Consider the following 21,693-nt stretch of genomic DNA (forward strand, 5'->3'; position numbering starts at 1 on the left):
CACCCAGCCTCTATGGCCTCTACCCCTTCCCCAGCTTGCCAAAGACAGAGAGAAAAGGCAGAAATCTAGGCAGGAGGGTCAGGGCTCCAGGCTCTCATGGACAGACACAGAAGCCATCAGGCGTGGCCCTCCCCAGTCCATGGACCTGCTGGGGTAAGGGTCGGGGCACAGATGGGGACCATGGAGCAAGTCTCCTCTGCTGCCTGAGGATTCCTAAACCCACAGACACCGAATCCTGCTTGCCAGCTGATGAGACTCACTCTGCGCTAGTGCTGCTCTAGACTTGTCAGGAACCGTGCTAGCCTCTGGGTCCTAGTGCCCCCCTGCTTCACCTGGGCCAAAGAAGAAGGACAAGGACTGAGGGGCTAGGCCCAGCCACAGACCCTCAACACTCACCTCTAGAGTACACTGTTCTAGGGCTGGGAGTACAGCCCTTACGGGTCCTCCTATTCTGAGCCCCCTCACCATCACTGCCCCTCCCCCCTAGGATGTGAGGCTTCAGCAGGATGAAAGCATCAAGTGACACTTCAAAACCATCAGGTACGGCTTTCACACAGCCAAAATAAGGGTCTCTCGCCCCCTTTTCTGGTGCTCTTCTCCCTCTGCCTTCTAAACTCTAGACTCAGGGTCCAAAATCATGATATTAGGGTCTGGATTTCAATCTCACACTGGGCCGCAGGAGCCAGGCCCTGCTCGATTTCCAGCAAAGGAAGGACAGTAAGGGAGGTCACTTGACATACAAAACAAAGCAAGTCAAGTACCCAATTCCCACACTGCCAAAGGTTGCCACAGTCATTCTTTCTCCCTCTGGTTGTTATAAAGGGTCAGGCTCTGAATCCCAAGAGTTTCCGGTTCAACTGGATTCACAAGGGCAATAGTCAAAAGCACAAGGCCCAGCCCCCTTGTACTCTTGGCCTTGCCTCCTAGGCATCTCCTTAACAGAAATGATAAGATGGTGTATTTTCTATATATCTATATTTCACAAAATTTCTTTAATAGCCATTTATTACCTTTATAATTTAAAAAAATGTTTAATTTAATAAGATTGTACATTCTAGTGAAAGGTCTTCAGAGGGCTATGTAACAATACCACTTCATTTACCCATCTAACATGGGCTAGGGACCAACAGGCCAAGGTCCCTACTGCTAAGTAGCCAACAAAGGTTGGCCTGGGGTCTGACTTATGGCTCCACCGGGTGTGGTGTGGACCTAGATCCCTGGGCCTAGGGATACCTGCCTTGTCGGAACTGGGCTTCACTGGCTGAACAGGGTCTTCCTCCACGCCACCCTCTAAGACAGCCCAGACAGCCTAATAGCAGAATGATAACCAACACCCAAAACACCTTTCCATATCTTCGATCCTGGTCAAACCCCCTGGGAAACCATTTCTCTTTTTCCCCGCAAAATCTCCATATTGCCTCCTTCCTTCCCTAATTACCATTACACAGGTGGGCAAGGCCATGCAAGTCCTTGCAGACCAGACTTCACATGTACAGAATACTTTACAGTCTATGAGCACCTTGGTTTTAGACTCGGGCTACTTTCGTACAATTCCTGACTTCACCGCTTGGTAGCCACCGCTCTCAGAGAGCTGTTGTGAAGATTAATCAAGATAATCCACGTAAAACATTTAAGACATTGTCTGGTATTTAGTAAGTACTCAACGAAAGTTATCTAATAACAATGTTGTTATTATCATATTTGGACATCAGAATAACACCATAGAGAGGCAAGCCAGGGACAATGCTGACAAGGAAATGCAGGCTTAGAGAACCAGGCAACTTCCCTGAAATTACACAGAAGGTAAGAAGTGGAGCCAAAACTGGAACCCAAGCCTGAACTGGAACCCTCTGCACATTCTACTATCCTCACTATTATCACACATATCTCTAGGCTTCCAAGGCAAACCACACTGCCTTTAGAGATTCTAAAGAGCTCAGATCTAAGAACAACCTCAAAACTCACTAGTAACACAGGCACATGTGGTCACCTAATTTCCTGGAGGCTGTTTCTTCTCCTCTAACATAGGAATAATACCTGTATCAACATTATGAGGCTCAAGTAAGACAAAGCACATAAAAAGTGCAGAAGCTGTAGAAGTACAAAGAATAATCTCGCATGGTAACAGATGGTATATAAGTCTTAAAATAAAATAACTAGACAATAAACATTATAAAGATTACAGGCAAGAGAAAGGTAAGCTAGAAAGAAAAGGGGTACTTGACTGTGCCTTGAATCACAAGTTGTTTTTGTGTATGTGGAGAAGAAAGGCCTACAAACACTGTAAGTTGTAAACACAGTATAAGTAGAGACAGAAACAATTTCCCATTACTAGGGAACATCAAAGAAGACTAGCTTGACTGAAGTGAAGAATGCTATGAGTTCTTCTATTGAACTATAAGCTTTTTAAAGCAGAGCCCACAACTTTTCCTCTTTATGATCCCAGCACCCTTAGTTCATGGAGCCAAATATTTATTGACTAAATAAACATATTAATATTGAGACGTATTAGAAGGTAAGTATGGATAGTCAGGAAATTTAACATCAGGTAAAGATAGATGGACTTGATACAATAACAACAGGAAGCCAGTCTCCTCCTGAGCAGAAGACCAGCCTAATGAAAACTATGTTAGGAAGATCAAACTGGTGGCAGAGTGGGAAGGAGAAGAACAGGGGCAACTTGGTAAAGATTGGGTACCAGCTAGAGAGCTGCTGCAATAATGAGCGAGGGGAGAAGAGGGTGTCAACAAGGCTCGTAAGAGAAGGAAGAAAAAAAGGGCCAATTTAGAGATGGTACCAAAAAGTCCTGGTAAGACCTGATGATAGATCAGACATGGGGAAAGAGGCAGCGGGCCTGCGTGGGCTCTGGAGACTGACCTAGATACAGCATTGGTTCTCCAACTTCCTCACCTGTATGACTCTGGTCAAGATATTTAACTTTCAGAGCCCAGCTACCTCATCTGAAAAAAGAAGGAAATGACTACCTCACAGGGATGTTGGGAGGATTCATGCCTGGCACAGAATACATGCTCAACAAATTGTAGATATCGTTTTTGTCATTACTGAGAGGGTATATCAATGATGACCTGCATACAGTAGGTATTCAAATGTTGCATGAAGAAATGGGTGGACAAATGAATGAATGCACATTAAGTAAACAAATGAATAAACTTGGGAGTTTTCAAGCATGAGTGATGAAAGAATGATTAAAAACGGTAACAAAATTGGGGAAAATGGGAAGGAAAACTGTTAGGAACATGTTAGGACAAAGAAAATAAGTCTTGTTCTTAGGCTCTCTCTGGGGCAAATTTATTTCACCATCTCCTTCCAAAATGCACCAGTTATGTGGGCAAACCAGATCCTATTCTCTCTATTCTACACGTGATGGAACAGAGTCTCAGAAGTCAAACGTCTCACCTGAATCTCATGGCCAGAAAATGGCAGAGAGCACATCTGGCTAGCTGTACAGGTGTATGATCTTTCCACAGCACCAGTGGGTGCCACCCCATATCACAAAGGACAGTTCTGAGTCACAAGCTCCCTCAGTCAGGGAGAAGACAGATACTCTCTGGATTTCTAATCCATTTTTATCCTCACTGATATTAAATACTACTAATATGTCTAGGAAAATGGGAGAAGAAGGAAAAATCTGTATCTAATGAATAGGTTACTAGTAGTCTTGGAGAACATTCCAGAATATGACAGGAAAACAGGTAGATGGTTGGGAATTAAGGAGGAAAAAGAAAGGAGGCAAAGGCTCTGGCACCCAGCCAGCATCATTTCTATCTTGCTTTTATTGGCACGCCAGCACCCTTTGAGCCCTTGACCTCCTCTGATCTCATCTCACCTAACCTTGACCCTGGGCTAAACCAACAGTTTGCTTTCCCCGATCCTACTCATAGAGGAGCTGGTCTGAAACCCAGGCAGTCTGACAGCAGGGTCCACACACTTGAACTGACTGCATTAGACACTGAGCAAAGGAAAGAAAAAAAAAAAAGGAAATGCAATGGTAATTAGCAAGATTCAGATCTTCTTAAGACTAAAGCTATACATCTCTGAAAGCATTAGAAGAGAAGGGATAAGTGTGGACAGAACTTCCTCACGAAAGGAGAGGGTTTGCTCACTGAGTGGGGAATAGAGCCTGGGGAGCTGGAAGCTCTGAAGCCTGGATTCCAGATATAAACAGGAACCCAAAAAGAAGATACATACGGAGACTTTTGTTCCTAGGTCTTACTCCTGTACCTGCTTTACAGATCTCATACAGAGAGGGCCTAGACCCTAAATGGACTTTATTTACCTCTCCAGCTCCTCATTAATCCCAGAAATGTTTGCAGCCCACTCCCAATCTGCATGCAGCTCTACCCCCTCCCAAAGTATTCCCCTACCCCAGAAAACCCAGTGATTGGCAGGCCCACCTCTAAAGGGTCCAGACCTCCAAAAGCCAACAAGGAAATCTATACAATATGCCTCGTTTATCCTCAATCAAAGAACTTTTGCAGGAAGGGAACAGGCACTTGAATACAGCTCTATACTCAAAAACTGCAACCCTCCCAGGGCTAGCAAGAATCCTACTTAACAGCCTGCTCCAAGTTCCTGCTGATTCCTCCCCATGAATCAACCAGTAACTCCCTGGCACTAGGACCCTGCAGACAGGGAACCCTGAGCCTGCGCTCTAAAGAGAGAGATGCACCATTTCACAACTTCAGCAAAAGCCAAAGCAGCCAACAAAGCCACAGCCACCTGGGCTGTGCTGGGCTCTGCCTTTTGGGCAGCTCTCTGGCCACTCCCCAGAAGCAGAACATTCTGTCCTTTCTCTTTTTAAGTCCACGTCATCATCTGATCATAATGGAAATCAATCTCAAGTCACCACGCAAAGGCGTATCCATGGCAACCTCAAGACGAAGGACACGGAAATGATGCTCCAGTGGCTGCAGCAGGAAAAGGTAAGTCCATTTCTCCTCCATCCTTGCCATCCCACCATTTTCCCCTTTCACTCAAGTCAGGTGTGCATCTTATCTGCAAATTCTATCTATCACACTAATGGAGAAAACACAAAAGGTTAAGTGTTAATAATCTATGCTATTATATAAGATTACAGGTCTGCCTAGTACCATAATGGCAGAAAAAATAATCTTTTTCTGGCTGACAGGGACAAGATCTCTTTTCTTATACACTGTCTCAGGTGACACACAGTCTCACCCAGCAGTACCTTACACTATCAGTCACTTGTCTTTCTAGTCAGGGTGCTGAGAAATCACTCAAGGATTTCAGAGTTCCCTACAAAAAGCCAGCAGTAGCACTGACTCCACCGCCCTGCCCATCCATGCCATGATCGTGCCCACAAACTGGCCTAGTACGACTCCCTCCTTGGCAGCCCTAGACTCCAGTCTCTGGAAGTTCAGAAACTGAGAATTGGGATTAAATTTCTGCCTTCTCTGATGCCTCAGGGGAAGGAATGCCATTTCTGCAGAAGTAAAAATTCATCAAATCTAAGTACTAAGGCTAAGTAATCCTCCATGTCTCAATTTCCTCTTCTATAAAATAGGGCTAATAACAATACCTTTCTAACAAAGTTGTAAAAACCACATTAAGAATGCCTGAAAAGTACTTAGAAGAGGGCCTGATATAAAGCGCTCAATAAATGTCGGCCATTATTATTATTAAGAAGAAGGAGAGACCGGATTTCAGTTCGGCGGGTACTCAAAACTCTAGGAGCATATCTCAAGTCTGCTTTCTCTCCCTTTCCTCTAGAAAGCTGTTTCAAGTTTCCCTTACTACTTTCAAGTCCCTGTTCCTACTTTAATCCACACCAGCACCCTCTCCCCTCCACAGATAACCTCTCTGAGAAAGAAACTGAGCTTATTAGATAAGAATTTCTTTGCAAATTCAGGTATATCTGTAACCATCACTGCCTCTTTCTTCCTACATCCTTTCCTTTCTTCCCTCATCCCTCTTCAAAGGAAAAGATGACCTCTCCTTTTCAGGGCCAACCCTCCCCCACCCCGACATCTAAAGACCTGATTTAACAATCATCTTTTCTCCTGTGCCTTCGATTGCACCCTCTCTACTGGCTCTTACACATCATTAGATAACCCATGCTCAAGACTCTTCTATTCTAAGAAAAGCTGCCTCTAGCCTCTGCTACCTCCACCACATGCTGCCACCTTCTCTTCATCCCTTCCCTGGCAAACTACTCACAGTGAGTATGCCCTCCCTATCCTCACTTCCCATCCACTGCTCACTCCACCAGGCTCCCATCCCTACCACTCCAGTGACACTGCTCACACTAAAAAAGTAAAAGAGCCCTAGTGACCACAACCTCTACCTGCCCAGTCTCAAGGTGCATTTCCCAAGTTCATCTTACTTGACCTCCCTGAGGCAACTGAGGCTACTGCTCCTCTTCCTGGAACTTTCTCTCCTAGTTTACTGGGCAACATTCGCTCTCACCTTGCACACCAATCCTTCTCATCTCCTCTGTCATCTTCGGCCTCCCATAAACGTGGCTGGACTCATCCATTCCCAGAGCATCAACTACCACTTCCACCTACTGCCCCCAGGCACAGACTCTTCTCAACCTCAAACACACATTGCCACCTGTCTGCTAAGTGCCACAGATGCCCCCATGACCCAAAACACACTCGCTATCTTCTCCCCACAAAATGTTCCTCCTCCATATGCCTTCTTTACTACTGGCAGCATAATCCACCCAAAATAGAAAACTGAGTCATTCTCAGCAACTCCCTCCCAATTAGTCATTATGTCAGGTGAGTTCTGTCTCCAGTCTCTCTCAGACTCAGCCCCTCCTTTCCAACCCCACCAAGCTAATCTATAGTTCCGGCCAGCCGTAGACCAAGCCTAGGTTATCACAACTATGTCCTGATGTCCCTGATCTAGATTTTCCTCTTTCAATCTATTTCCACAGTTAGCTTCCCAAAATACAATCACATCAGCTCCTTGACTAAATCCCTCCAGTGGCTTCCCTGCCCACAAAACTGAATCCTCTTAGTACAGCACGACGGCCATTAAAAACCTGGCCTGCTTATGAATCTAGTCTCATCAAGCACCTCCTTTGACCCTAAAATTCTCTTACATCCCAGCCACTTGGATCTACGTATCTTCCTCCTTATGCCTCGGGAAATGCTGCAGTGTCACCAGGGCCATTCCCTTTCCTCATCTTCAAGGCTGAGCTCAATGTTCACCTCATTCCTAAGGATTCTCCTGATGTCTCCGGGTAGAGCTAGTCATTCCCTCCTTAGCCATCACATAGCACTTTGGACCTATCTCTATTACGATATATTTTATTTAAAATATTGTTTCCCTTATCCCACCATGAATTCCTCCAGGGCAGAGAGTTTTTATTCATTTCAGTATCCTAAGCACTGAACACAGAAGACACTCAATGCTGAATACAGGCCTGTACCAATACTAGGCCCTAGGGATATAAGTTGATTCTTACAGCTTTCCCAGAGAGTAGCTCCACCCTTAAAGACCACCGCCATGAGAGAAATTACCAGTCATGCACTCACTGTATGCTGGAGTCATGCGCACACACACACACACACACACCAGCAGATGTAGCCCTTTTCTCTCCAGATAGGAGACAAACTAAAAATGCAGAGACAGCCCCAGCTCCTACGGAATTTAGTAGTGACACTAATCTCAATCTCATGTGCTTCCAGGATAAAAGAACCACAGAAAGACCTCTAGGCTCTAAAGAAAGTATTGATCTTCTGGGAAAACAGCTTTAGTGAGGCTCTGGGGGTGACAAGGGTCCAGTCTCTGCTTCAGTGAAGTCCTCCGGGGATATGCAGGAGCTTGGGGAGGTCAGACTGGACACAGAATTTGTCCATCAGCCAAGTGCAACTGTTATTAGCCTGAATGCTGAGGATCCAGTTCTCATTTCCCTGGTATGGGACAGATAACCCAAGTCACCAGAGCACCACCCAGTGGCTGGAGACAGGCCAAGCAAGCTGGGAATCCTCTACAACAACCCCTCCCAAACCATAAGCCACTAGCAATGATAAAGCTGGCAGAGTAAAACCTACAGTGGCAGTTGTCAATGGTATTATGATTCTCCCAACTATTCTGACTACTAACAACTTCTTTTTTGTACCTCTATGTCAGGCCCAACTTATCAATTTTTCCTTAGTATTGCCTCCTGCATCCTTCCTTTATCCTCCATTACCACTGTCATAACTTTGGTCTGCCACTTTATAGCTTTGAGAATTAAAGCAAATCATTTACCTCTTTGGAACCTCATCTATAAAACAGGGTAACAGCTGCTCTGCCTACCTCACAAGATTATTAAATCAAATGAGACCATGCCTGTGAAAGGTTCTGTGAAATGTTATACATAAATATAAGGTATTACTCTTATCAGAAATCTAAGTCCTCTATTACTGATAGGTGAAGCAGATCTGCTTCTCTGCATCTTTCCTTTCCCATTTCCAACCACACTAGACACCAAAGAAAACTATGCACTCTAAAATATTGCTTTGCCCATACTCTCCTGCCCAAAATCTTTCACTAGCACACCATTTCTTACTTGAGCCAAACACTGCTGGATCTGATATATGCACTGTCATCTCTGCACTACTGTCAGCTGCTTAGGATGCTTTCCCTAGTCTTGCAAGCCCCACTCATCCTTCAAAGATCAGTTAAAGCCCCACTACACTACACACAGAAATACTACATTTAAAAAAGAAAAGGATTTGAAACAATGTCATGTGAGAATTAAGGACAATTTTGTCTGGAGAAAGCTTGGTAAGAACAGCTGTCATCTAATATATCATCACCTTTTAAAGAGAGAGTACACTTTTTTCTATTTAATTCTAAGAGATAACTGATGACCACCAGATGGAAGTTGCAGAGGTGTATTTCAGCAACAATATCTTCCATATGGAACTATACCAAGATGAAAGGGGATGCCTTATATTTAGTAAATTTCCCATTAACAGAAATGTTCAAGCCTGAATTGGCCACTGGGCAAGGATATTTTAGATGGAATTCAACTATAGCAAGGGTAACTGTACTACAATCACAGCATTTTAGATATGAAAAGAACCTTGGAGACCTGTTCCAGTCTCCTATTTAATAGGCCTGGACAGGTTAAGTGTAAGGCAGTACAGTTTGTTCTAGAGAGCGGGAAGCAGAACATGGTCTCCAACTTTCAAGCCTTGCTACTCAAAGTGTGGTCCATGGACCAGCAGCATCAGCAGTACCTGCGAACTTTTTAGAAATGTACAACAATCCAGAATCTGTGTTTTAAAAAGACCCCCAGGTGTATGCACCATTAAAGTTCGAAAAGCACTGACCTACACTGCACCTTCCAAACGCTGAGTTACTAATTCTGGAACTGCATTTCCCAAACTGTTTCAGATATTAAACAGAAGCAGTACCCAAGAAAAACAGTATTTCCCGCCCAAATTTGGGAAACTTTATATCATACTTCCAGTGGGAGATTTGTGGCAAGATCATTAGCATATTGAAGGCTCTGAAATATTCTGTAGCAGAGAAAACTTTAACCACGAAGTTTCTAAACACATTTGAACACAAAATGCCTTTTAAAAGTTTGGTATCTCTTTTAACATTCCCATGGCTCAGGCTTCGACAATACACCAGGTAAAGAATGTCAATCTCAACCTCATAGCTTGACTCAGTACTTAAGCACACTGGATTAGTAGGTAGTCAATATAAGCTTGCTGTTCTCACTGCAAAAAAAATGAAAGCAAGCTTCTAAATCACTGCTTCTTTTAAAACAGCAGAGTTCCTCATCTGTGTGATTTAGCTGTGGTTCTGCCTAAAGACAAGAGGGATGCGCAAGATGACTTAAGGGTCATCCTACAAGGTAAAGTAGATCCTAGCACCGGGGGACACAGACACACCAAACCCATATCCAGGCCCCCATGCTTGAGTCCTCTACGGGTTTTTTGTTTGTTTGTTTGTTTGTTTGGGAGGGTGGGGCTTGGCAGAGAGAGTTGTTATTTTTGTTTGACACAAACTTCTTAACCATGTGCTCACAGGAAACCTGTGGCTCGGAATGGTTTCAGGGGTGTCTTGGACGCGCCCAAGAAAAGAGGGGAACCCTTGCAGTTCCAGAGGAATTTGGAGGCGCAATCGCCCTGACCCTGGGAGAACACAGTCAGGCTGAGAACTCAGGTGGGTCGGACCGGCCCAGACCCAGGCGGTCGCCCACCCTCACTGCGGCCCACCCTTACCGTCCCCCGCCCGGCACTCAGGGCTCCATGCTACCCAGGCCAGTGCCGAGCCCCTAGTCTACCGCCGGGATCCTCGCAAACACGCGGGGGTCAGCAGAGGAGACGGTTGGCGGGGTCGCCACCTCCGTACCTGTCTGGTCAGGGGGTCCGCGCCCGGCTCCAGCCCCACCAGCGACCGACGCCCAAGACCTTGCCGGTCCCGCCCCGCCCCGCCCGCGTGGGCTGCCCGATGCACCGCCCGACCCCTCTAGGCCCACCCCAGACCCTCTTGCCCCGAGACCCAGAGGCGTTCTGGGTCCAGGGAACACGCTAATCTTCCCCGAAAACCTGTCTGGGTTAAAAACTGCGCGCTGAGCGCGACCGAGATGACACGGACCAGGCACAAAGCTGGACACCTGGAGCGAAATATGCGCGTGCGCACTGTGCCTCGGAAGCCGGTTAGGACCACATGAGAGAGGCGTGTCATGGCCAGAGCCCTCTGCCGGCGGATAGGAAACAGCGCGGAGGGGCTGGAGGTCTCATTTGCGGCGGGCAAATGGATCGCCCATCGAGTAGCTCAACTTTTCAGTGCAAAACTGCTAATTAAAATAATAGTAATAAATCGTATCTCGTCGGTTAGCTTGAGGAAAAAATTAAATTTTGCTGGTACTCGGTGTTATCTATCTTATGGGGGAAACAGGCATTCTCATTCCCTTATGCGAATGTAAAATACGCAAATTTACATAATGGCATTTTGCATTTTTTTAATTTAAAAAGAGAAAACATTAAAAAGTACAAACATTTGACCCAATGTGTCCATTTCTAATAAGAGAGCCAAAGAAATGAAGAATAATAGAGCAAGTGTTCAAAGATACTTGTACAAGAATATTGGAGAGCAAGGATTTGATAGACAATGGGCTCCAAATCTAACTAATTTACTGGCTGTGTCAGATCTTGGGTTGGTTACTCAACTTCTCCATGCCTTTGTTTCCTCATGTGTAAAATGAGAATGCTAATGATAGTATCTATATTATTAGGTTGTTAAGAAGATTAAGTGAATCTATATAAAGAGCCCAAAATATAACTATTGTAATGTTATGTTTATCTCAGTTAATCTCAGATTGAAAACAACCTGAAAAATCTATAAAGTTGGTAGTGGGGTGGAGGTGGCGGGCAAATGGTAGAAAGGATGAATTTTGCAACCTCTCCACTACTGCCCCCTTTTTCCCATTTCATCTTCAAAATATTTCTAATTATCATTCTGAATAATGTATTTGCATGAACCAAAAACCAAAACGACATAAAAAATATGCACTGAAAAACCACCCTTCAACTCCTGTTCCCATCCACACTTTCCTCCTTGTCCACTACAGGCAACCGTTATTAATAGTTTCCTTCTTAACCATAATGTAAACAAATATGAATGTATCGTATTCCTCCTCTCATTTCTTACGCAGAAGGTAGCATAGTGTATACACTCGTGCCTTAGTTTCTCCACTTAACAATATGTTCTGGAGATCTTTCCAAATCAGTAAATAGAGCTCTTTCTCATTCATTTTTCAGCTGCATGGTACTCTATAGCATGGATACACTTAGTTTATTAACCAGCCTCTTCTAGTGAGATACTTTGTTTCTAGTCTTTTGCTATTGCTATTGCTGCAATGTATCATCTTGTACATATGACATTCCACATGTGAGCAGGTATATCTGCAGGATACATTTGGGTCAAATAATAAACGTATCTGTAATTTTAGTAGAAGTGACTGCCATCCCCTTCAATTAAAGAGAAATGGTATAAAAATAAATTTAAAGGTTTTAAAAGGCACAACATACAAATATTTTTTATTGTGGGAAAGTATATATAACATAAAATTTACCATTTTAACCATTATTAAATGTATAGTTCAGTGGTACTAAGTACATTTACATTATTGTGCAACCATTGCCACTATCTATCTCCAAAACGTCTCATCTTTCCATACTGAAACTCTGTCTCCATTAAACAGTAACTCACTTTTCTCCCCTCACCCTAGCCCTTGGTAACAAGCATTCTACTTTCTGTCTCTGTGAACTTGACTATTCTAAATACCTCATATAAAGAGAATGCTACAATGTTTTCTTTTGTGTCTGGCGTATGTCTTCAAGATTCCGAGTCAGCATTTCCTCCCTTTTTAAGACTCGAGTAATGTTCCATTTAATTCATATACATTTTGTTTATCCATTTACCCATCAATGTACATTTGGGTTGTTTCTACCTTTTGGCTGTTGTAAATATGCACATATTTTTTAATATAAGTACAAATCCCATTCATCCCATCCCCAAGCTTCCTACCCAAAGGAACTCCATGCCAGTTTTTTGTTTGTCATTTCAGAGTCAGTCTCTGAAAAAATAAGCATTTTAGATGCAAACAGCAGCTTCCTATGCATGCTGTTCTGAACTTTGTTTTTATCTCCACTGGACAATGTATCTTAAGAATTATCCATATTACTACATATTGATCTGCCTTGAAATTTTTTAAGTGTTTTGTTTTTGTTTTTGTTTTTGTTTTTTATTCGAGCTGGAGTCATCCTGAGTGGCTTTAACAACTTTTAACAGATGTGCTGAGTTTTCATGTGAAGGTGTCAGGCCTCAGGTGGAATGGGGGTAGGGAAACGGGAGAGATTAAAGTGCTTCTCAACACCATGAAAGGGGGGCCCAATAAGTCTAAGATAGGAAACGTGCTAACAAGAGAAATAGTGTTTCCTTTACATTGGATTAGGCTGAGTGGTCTTCAAGGGAAATTAATATTGTCTTTGTCCTATGTGTTTCTTCACAGTGCCAGGCTGAGACTTCTTCTGTTGAGGGAACCTGAACGGGACCCCTAGTACTCCAAAATTCCTGTTCGTGTGACTGGAGCCCAACCTGTCGTGCTGAATAGAGAACATCTGTGCTCATCTGGGTGAAATCCTAGGCATTCCACGACATCAGAAGGAAGCAAGAGGGAAAACCTCCCCTTGAGGAAAGGAATGCTGTTTCTCAGAGTAGGAGGTGGTTTTCAGGCTGAGAGACTTGGAGAGGGAATGAGATGAAGTCAGAGAGAAACCAAAGGTGGCAGGTATGGAAAGGACATAGGCTGGGGAGAGAAGCATCTGGCTTAGCTATACCAGATGCTGTCCAATAGAAATAAAATGTAAATTTTGAAATTGTCTTTAACTGACATGTAGGCTAATAAATTTTAAAGAGGTTTTTTTTTGGAGATAATTAAAATTAAATTTTATGTAAGCCAGACACATGTATAAGCTTAAAATTTTAGCAGTCATAATTTTAAAAAGTTAAAAAGAACAAGTGAAATTAATATTAACAAGATATCCAAAATGTTATCATTTCAACATGTATAAATATAAAAATATTTATTGAGACATTTTAGTTTTTTTTGTATAAAGTCTTTGAAAGCCTGTATTTTGCACTTATAGCACATCGCTATTCAGATGGTAAATTTTCATTGGAAATACTTGATCTGGTTTAGCTTTCATAAAATTTATAGTTGAAGTAGTAGATTCATGTATGCAACTTGTTTTAAGCTTATTTAGAAGTTTTCCAATAACTGGATTAAATAGATATATTTAAACATAAATTTAACTTAATTAAAATTAAATAAAATTTAAAATTCAGTTCCTCAATCACACTAGCCACATTTCAAGTACTCAGTCGCCATATATGGCCAATGGCTTTCATGTTGGACAGCCTAGAGATAGAATTTCAACCCTTAGATATATGACAAATCTATATTATTGATCAGTGCAGGAAAGACACACTATTCAACAAATGATGCTGGGACAATAGGGACAAAAGGGGAAAAAAAGGAAGGAAAGAAAGGAAGGAAGGAAGGAGGGATGCTTTTCCTTCTGATTAGGAGACAAAGGTAAAGGGTATTTGTGAGAAAGAGAAGGGGAACAATTATATCTATAGAAAGAAGGCATTGTTATTGGTTCAGATAAGCTAACAATGTTTTTAATTTTCAGTCTGGTAGACATTAGTCCAGTAGTCATAATATCTGTTTTCTTGTTATCTTTGCAAACAGTTCTGTGGGACACAATGTTGCTTTAGGCCCAGTCTAAAGGTTAATTTGCAGTTTTAACGTTCCAAAGATCTGAGGCACAAGGTGTACGAAGTGGTTCCTTTGGGATGGCAGCTCCCAGTTTAAAGTGGCTTTGTTTAGATTATTTTTTACATAGCTGAAGAGGAAAGTAGTGAATTGGAAAACAGATCTTAAAAAATGAACCAAAATGCAGCTTTAACATATAAGAAGAAAAATGTGGAAGAGGTTAAGAGATATGAATGATAAAGTGATACAGTCCGACCTTTATCTAATTGTAATTCCATAAAGAAATAAAGATAATAAAGGAGAGGTTATATTTAAAGAGAAATATAAGATACATATATATCCTCCAATTCAGGAAATCCAAGTGATTCTCACCAGAATAAACAAAAAGAAGTGCACATCTGGATTAATAGTGAAGCTGTAGAAAAACAATGACAAAGATAAAATCTTAAAAGAAGCAAGAGAAAAAAGGCGGGTTCTCTACAAAGTAACCGTTAGATAAATTAACATCTGATTTCTCAAGAGCAACAATGAAAGCCAGAAGACAAAGAAATACTCAAAAATTAACAAAATAACTGCCAACCTGTAATTCCTTAGCCAGCAAAATGATTCCTCAAAAATGAAGGTAAAGTTTAAACAAACAAAAAAAAACACACAAAAAAACTCAAACAAATAAAACTGAAGAAGTTTACTATCATTAGAGCCTATATTAGTTTTTTATTGCTGCATAACAAATTACTACAGGCCCCGTGGCTTAAAAGCACACATTTATTGTCTCTCAGTTTCTGTGGGTCAGGAGTTCAAGTACAGGTTAGCTGGGTCCTCTGGGACATCAGGGCCTTACCAGGCTGAAATCAAGGTGTCTTCAAGGGTTGCAATCTCAACTAGGCTCTAGGTCCTCTTCCAAGCTCACTGGTTATTGGCAGAATTCAGTTCCTTGGAGCTGTAGAACGGAAGCCTTCATTCTAGAGGCCACATAGCCCTCTTGCAGCCCTCTCCAAAATGTGGCACTTTGGTTTTTTCACAGTAAACAGAAGAATCTGACTTCTGGGAAGGTCTGATCCTTTTAAAAGCCTCACCTGATTAAGTCAAGCCCACCCAAAATAATCTCCCCCTTTGATTAACACAGAATCAGCTGATTACGAACTTTAATTACAACTTTAACGAACTTTAATTATGTAATGTACCAGGAAAATCTCATTTTCCTGGTACATTACATAATCACAGGAGTTAAAGTCCACCTCTGCTCACACTCAAGGGGAGGAGATCATACAGAATGTATACACAAGAGGGTAGGAATCTTGGGAGCCATTTTAGAATTCTGTCTACCACAAATCCTCATTAAAGAAACTTCTAAAGGAGGTACTCTGTATAGAAGGAAAATAACCCCAGATGGAAAATCTGAGGCACGAGGAAGAGTGAGCAAAGAAAATATTAAACATATGGGTAAATCTACACAAATATCAACTATTTAAAATGACAACAATATATCTGATTCATGAGATTAATGAAATAACAATGTCATTGAAATATTTGGTTACGAAAGCATATAAATTCAAAGGGAGTGCTTAATGTTAAAGAATTCCAAGATCTATGTATTGTTTGAAAGAAGAATAAAGATATTGATTAAAGATACTGTTAAGTTAAATATGCAGATTAAAATTTTTAGAAGAACCATTAAAGAACAGAAATAGATTTTATACTTTCAAAACAAGAGAGAGTTTAAAAATGGAAAAACAATCCTGCTGCTTGCTAAGTGTCAGGGCTGGGTGGTATTGCTGACCCAGAAGGGAAGGTTCTATGGTGTGACGCCCAGCTGGAAGAATGCACAAGAGGCAGATATGAGGATGAAATGTTAGGCACTAACTTTATTGTGCAGAGCGCACATCTGTTGGGAAGTACAGTTCTATTGGGGAGGGCAGTCTATTGCACGAGGCATGCGGTCTTGTGTGCACTACTCCTGCTCCCCTTTCTTGTGCTCCCCTTCTGCTCTCCAGGGGACTGCATGGCTCCTCAAATAGCAGAATACAAAAGTGGCATTCGGCCACACATGTGTGATACAATAAACTGAAATATGTTTACATATTTTCTAAGTCTGGGGTCCTATTCCTAGCTGTGGGCCTGGATCACAGCCAGACCTTGGGCCAGTCAGGCCTGGCGCCTACACTATTCTTAGAATTAAATAAAGTTGCTTGATATATGATCAATATATAAATTTTAAAATAGCATTTATAATAGCATGAAAAGTAAGGTACCTGTAATAACTATAGTAAAATTTGTGCAAGATCTTATTGGATAAAATTATTTCAAATTTTTGTAAAGATAACAAGGTTTAAATAGATATGAGTATACCTTGTTCATGATTAGGAGAACTCAGTATTATAAAACTGTCAGTCCCCCCAAGTGGATGTAGAGCAATCCCAACAGGATTTTTTTGTGTGTGAAATCCAAAAGTGGTCTAGATGAACAAAAACCCCAGGAAAGCAATGGGCTCTCACTCCCAGAGTTCCCTGCTCTCATTGCCTGACTCATTACCAGGAGCAGCTAGTTTGATAGAAAGGTGGAATGATTATCTGCCAGGTTCAGTTGCTGTACCGGTGAAGTTGGAGTGCTGTTCTACAGGATGTGGTATATGCCTTAATCCAGAGGACACTATGTGGTACTGCCTCCCCAAAGCCAGGACACACAGATCTAGGAATGAAGAGGTATAGATGCGAGTTTGCCCTCTTAGTGGTACCCTAATACCGACTGGAAGGAGTTTCACTCCCTGTCACCATAACCTGGGACTAGGTAGGTTTGGAAGTCCTAGTACATAAAGGATGAATAATTCTACCTGAGAATTGGCAATAAAGTAGAAGCTGACACTGTCCCCTGACTAATCTGAGCTCTCATACCACTGAGGCAACAGGAAGAGAAAATGGACAAGGTAACTGATCCTTGGAACTGGCCAACAAGAAAGTATAATCAGAATAAGGGCTGAGAGTCAGGGAAAGTGTCAAGTTAGGGCAGGGGTCACAGAGAATTAGTCCATCTTGTCTAGGTTTGTTAGTTAGACTGAGGCATTCTAGAGTGTTGGGCCACATGAAAATCCTGAGCAGCTTATGGGGAAGAGTTATCACACAGGAACTGTTAAAATAGTTTCCAGAAATGCCATCCACCTCCTTTGCCAAGCTCAGGTAGAGGACTGGGATTGCACCTTGTTAGAATCCTATGGAGACAAGGGGCATGGTGGGGGGGCTGGTGGCAGAATGGGACATCAGGCCGGGCAGGCTTCAGCCTGTCAGGGACACATGAGAAACAGGGCCCTGTCCCACCCTCTTCAGGCTGAGCCAGTTGCTCCCTCCCTACCTTAATGAAGAAACTGGTGAGCCTGAAGAGGAAGAGGAATAGCCAAGAAAATTGCTTCATGATCCCTGTGTATACAACACCTGAGTCCACAGAGTTAGTTCACAGTCACACCTGAGAGGGTGAGGCAGATGCATAGCACACAGTGAAGTGAAAGGAGGATGCTGGGAAGAAAAGATTAAGGGTGGTTCTGCAGTGTGCAATGAGGGAGGGATCCCATCAGGTCTGTTAGATAGAGGTGACCAAAGACATGGGAGTGGTACTAGGGACATCGGTGCTCTGTAACTTTCATGAAAGGTAGTACTCAAGCCATGAAGAGGACATAAGTATTTGTAAGTGTTGAGTGAACTCTAGGAGGAACATGATGCATGGTGTTGGTACTGGAAAATACTGGGAGGAGAAGGATATTACAAGTGATGAGAGTGGTAAAAGGTTGAAATGGAGATGTGAAGATGGGGTTGAAAGAAATATAGGGTGTACGGATGGTAAATGGAGAAGATTTACAGCTGGTTTGGGGGATATTGGGAGTACTTTATGGCCAGGGCATGTTGAGAGAAGTTGTGAAGTGTTGGTAGTGGAGGAGTAAAGGGTGTTGGAGGCAGTTACCTGTCCCTTAAAGTCTCCGGGCAAGCTCCCCAGTGAATGAAGTCAAAAGCAATTTGCAGCAATCATGGTTCTGGTTGAAGCCCAAAGGCCTGCCAGCCCCCATCAGCTGTTCCTCATCAATGAACCCACATATTTGCCGAAAGGAAGACACATTCACCACCCAGGCTGACCTTGCCCATTGCAGGACCCCTGGGAAGAGAGAGGACCACAGTCCTTCGATCCAAGTCCTGGGGTAAACGCTCATGCCCACTGGCCACCCTGCTTCTCCAGGAGACTCCAGGAGGGCAGAGCCCATCCTGGGCTTTCAGGAGTGAGTCAGTGGGTCCCCACCTAGGCACCTGGGCTAGGTGCAGGAAAACTTAACATGAACTGAGACCTCATTTTCATTAGCTATGTTCCTAATACTCTCCTTCCTCTTTTATTTTAGTATTTGGAGTTTTGCCTTGCCTTCCTTCCACTTGCCAGCTGGCGCTAACTTAATTGATCCTTGTTTACATTTTACCTCACTGACAAGGAGCAAGAAAAGAGAGGCTACAAACTCTGAGAGTTGTCTTTCACATATTCATACATTCATTCACTTATTCGTTCCACAAATGTTCATTAGGCCCTGGATTGTAGCAGACACCAAGATAGGTACTGAGAACATAGGGTGCTAGGTTTGGGTGGGGGAAAAATGTGTGCAGAGATACTTGGGAAGGTGAGTTTTTTTTAAATCTACCAAAGGAACAAAAAAAAAAAGTCTAGATTACATAAATTATGAAAAATAGTAGTTCTCACATATGAATTTACAGTATTGTTTTCAAAATGCTAAAACTATTTGAACCCTATATTGAAATTAAGAATCACAAATGAAAATTTGAACAGGTAGTATTTAGCAAAAATTTACTAGAGAGAAAATTATTCTTAAAGAGGACAATGGACCCCAAACTAGCAGATGTATTGACATAAAGACCAAAGGAGCTCACAGCCTAGTTGGAGACTGATCCTTACAGAGCAATGTCAGGGGACAGAGATGTGTACAAGGAGTTAAAGGGAGCCCTGTAAATTGGGAGTGGCTGAGAGGCAGAGGTGTCAGGGCAGGAGCCACAGCACAGGTGATATCTGTGCTTAGTCTTGGCAGGTTAACTAAAGTTAGCCAGGCTCAGGGGGTGGAAAGGGATATTCCACGTAGAGAGAATCGCATGTGTAAAAGCATAGCCAGAGCGGGGCGACACATAGAGCACAGTCTAAGAGCTACAGATTGGCTGGAGATGAGGGTGTGGGTTAAGGAAGGGCAAAAGGTGAGGTTCTCAGACTGCAGAGGGTCTTGTAAGTAAAGAGAAGGGGCCTAGAGTTTATCCTGTAAAGGACAGAGTACCTTCAAAAGATTTTAAGCAAGAAAGAGATATGGCAAAAGGCGATTTCTAGAAGTGGCAGAAGGGAGAATAGATTAGATGTGGGGAGACAGGAAAGGAACAGTTAAGAAACTATTACTATGAACACAATTTAGGTTGCTATCTAAATTGGCATATCCCAGGCTCAAATAAATGCTTTATATATATAAACACTATTACTAAGCAAGGTGCAGACACGTTACAATTTTGGGGAAGAGGAAAAAAAACATGCTCGCAAATGCATGGAGTTTTGCCTTGCTCTTTGTTCATTTTCCACTTGGGTAATGTAATTAACTGACCATGAAAAGGTACATGAGACCCTGACAACCTTACCTCCCAGGAGGAGACTGGACAGCTGATTTTCAAGGAGAGGAGACATTTTTTTTTAACTGCATACCCTTTTGTACACTTTCAATTTTGTATTTTAGACATGTATTACCTGACCAAAAAATTAATTTTCTCTTAAAGAGACTATTATACAAACCAGGAAAAAATGTTAGGGAGAATTTGCCTGTCACCCACTTTCTCCTTCCTTCTCCGAGAAGAACTCAAATTTCCTTAATCAGAAAAAAATTAAAAAATCAGAAAGTAAAGGACTTGGGCCCAAGGCAGTGGTGGTTTTGTCTACCTCCCTGGTAGTTCCTGAGCTCTTTGAGAACAGGAAGTCAGTCTTCTTGGTGGTTATGTCCCTAGTGACCTAGTGACACCCTCAAGAAGCTTGTGTTGGGATGACTGACTGCTGGTCTGGCTGGAACTTGGAGCTGGGAGAAGAAGAGGTGGGATCTTATATCCCCTTGCTGGTTGTATCTTGGGCTACCTGGTTCCATTACTAGCATCCTAATCCGGACTTGTGACTGGTGGTTCCCCTGCTGCGTACAACAAAAGCACACTGGGTCATTGCTCAGCAAGCAGTTGAGTGCCAAGGGGAAGGAAATAACCATGGGAGACAGTAAACAAGGAAAATGTCAGGAGAATGGAGAAGTGAGGTTGGCACAGAAGATGGGCATAGTTCCTTTGCAGATTTGTAAGCAGAATGGCCCGATATAATTGGTGGCAAAGGTGAAATCCAAGGCCTTTGGGGTTAATGTCTTGGGGATTCCTGGGAGGAGATAAGAACACAGGGAGTGGGTGATGGAGGGATGACCTCCATCACCCACTCCCTGTGGGTGGATATATTGGGGTTCAGTAGAAACGCCACAAGAGCATGTTTGTGCAAAGATAGGACAATGAAGTTTGAGGCTATAACTTAAGGCAGGTTCTTTAGGGTTGTGTGAATTCGAGTGTTTCAGCAGGATGTGCAGGTTACGCTTCAGGGATGCTTGTTTTAAGGTACCTGAGCTAGAAAGGAAGCTCCCAAAGCAGGTTTGGGGGAAGTGAGTCAAGGCACATACCAAAGACTGCAGCATTGTTAACTAGTAGACATATTTCAAGATACTCCTACAGGAGCCACCAGGCAAAGGTCCAGAGGGAGGCCATAGAGCTCAGGTCCACCTCACCAAGCAGAAAGCTTTTTGAGGCTGCTTGGATCTCAGCCAGAGCTTGCTGTCCACACTCATGGCTACGGCAGGCAAGGACCACACAGGTCCCATGCGGATCAGCTCCTGGGACACTGCCTTCTCAATGCCTGTTGGAAAACAGCTTCAGAGGCTCATCTGGGAAGTAACTAGAGGGCCGAGGAGCAACGGGAGGGACAAGGGTCCTGACAGTGGGTGTTCCTCCTCCCCTGCTCTCCCTGTTAAAGCTATTGGGGGCTGAGGTCCCTAGTGAGGTGACAGGATGGTAGCACTCACCACTTTTGGCCTCAGTCACCACTGCCATCTTCCCAGTCATATCTGTGGAGCAGTGCTGGAGGTCTCCCAAAGTTGAGACTTATGCCATAGCCACCACATACTTAGTCTAAACAGGAGGAGCAGAATGAGGACAGAACCAGGGCCCCAGACCAGGGTGCTGAGTAGACCACAGCAACATAGCAGAGACTTCTGGCCTGCTACCTGGAGTACAGCAGTGGGAGGAGGGTGGGGAAAAGCTAGTCAAGGCTGAGTGGGAACTATTAGTGAGGCTGGTGTGGAGCCTAAGACACAAAATTTAAGG

At 43.1% G+C, this 21,693-nt stretch overlaps 1 protein-coding gene and 1 pseudogene across 4 annotated transcripts in view; both read right to left on the bottom strand.

Annotated features, from left to right (window-relative positions):
- The window catches only part of DCTN1 (dynactin subunit 1), a 28,845-nt gene extending 18,394 nt beyond the window's left edge, over positions 1-10,451 (bottom strand). For 2 of the 4 annotated variants that reach the window (XM_039852805.1, XM_039852804.1), the window contains exon 1: positions 10,348-10,451. The gene's annotated coding sequence lies outside the window, so the exon portion shown is untranslated. The remainder of the gene's footprint in view (positions 1-10,347) is intronic. The other 2 variants (XM_039852802.1, XM_039852803.1) reach the window with 1 other exon arrangement.
- A 5,575-nt stretch (positions 10,452-16,026) lies between these two features.
- On the bottom strand, positions 16,027-21,632 carry LOC120594480 (retinol dehydrogenase 12-like; annotated as a pseudogene).
- Positions 21,633-21,693: the final 61 nt, after the last annotated feature.

Source organism: Pteropus medius, unplaced genomic scaffold (genome assembly GCF_902729225.1).
Source record: "Pteropus medius unplaced genomic scaffold, Ma_sr-lr_union100, whole genome shotgun sequence".
NCBI lineage: Eukaryota > Metazoa > Chordata > Mammalia > Chiroptera > Pteropodidae > Pteropus > Pteropus medius.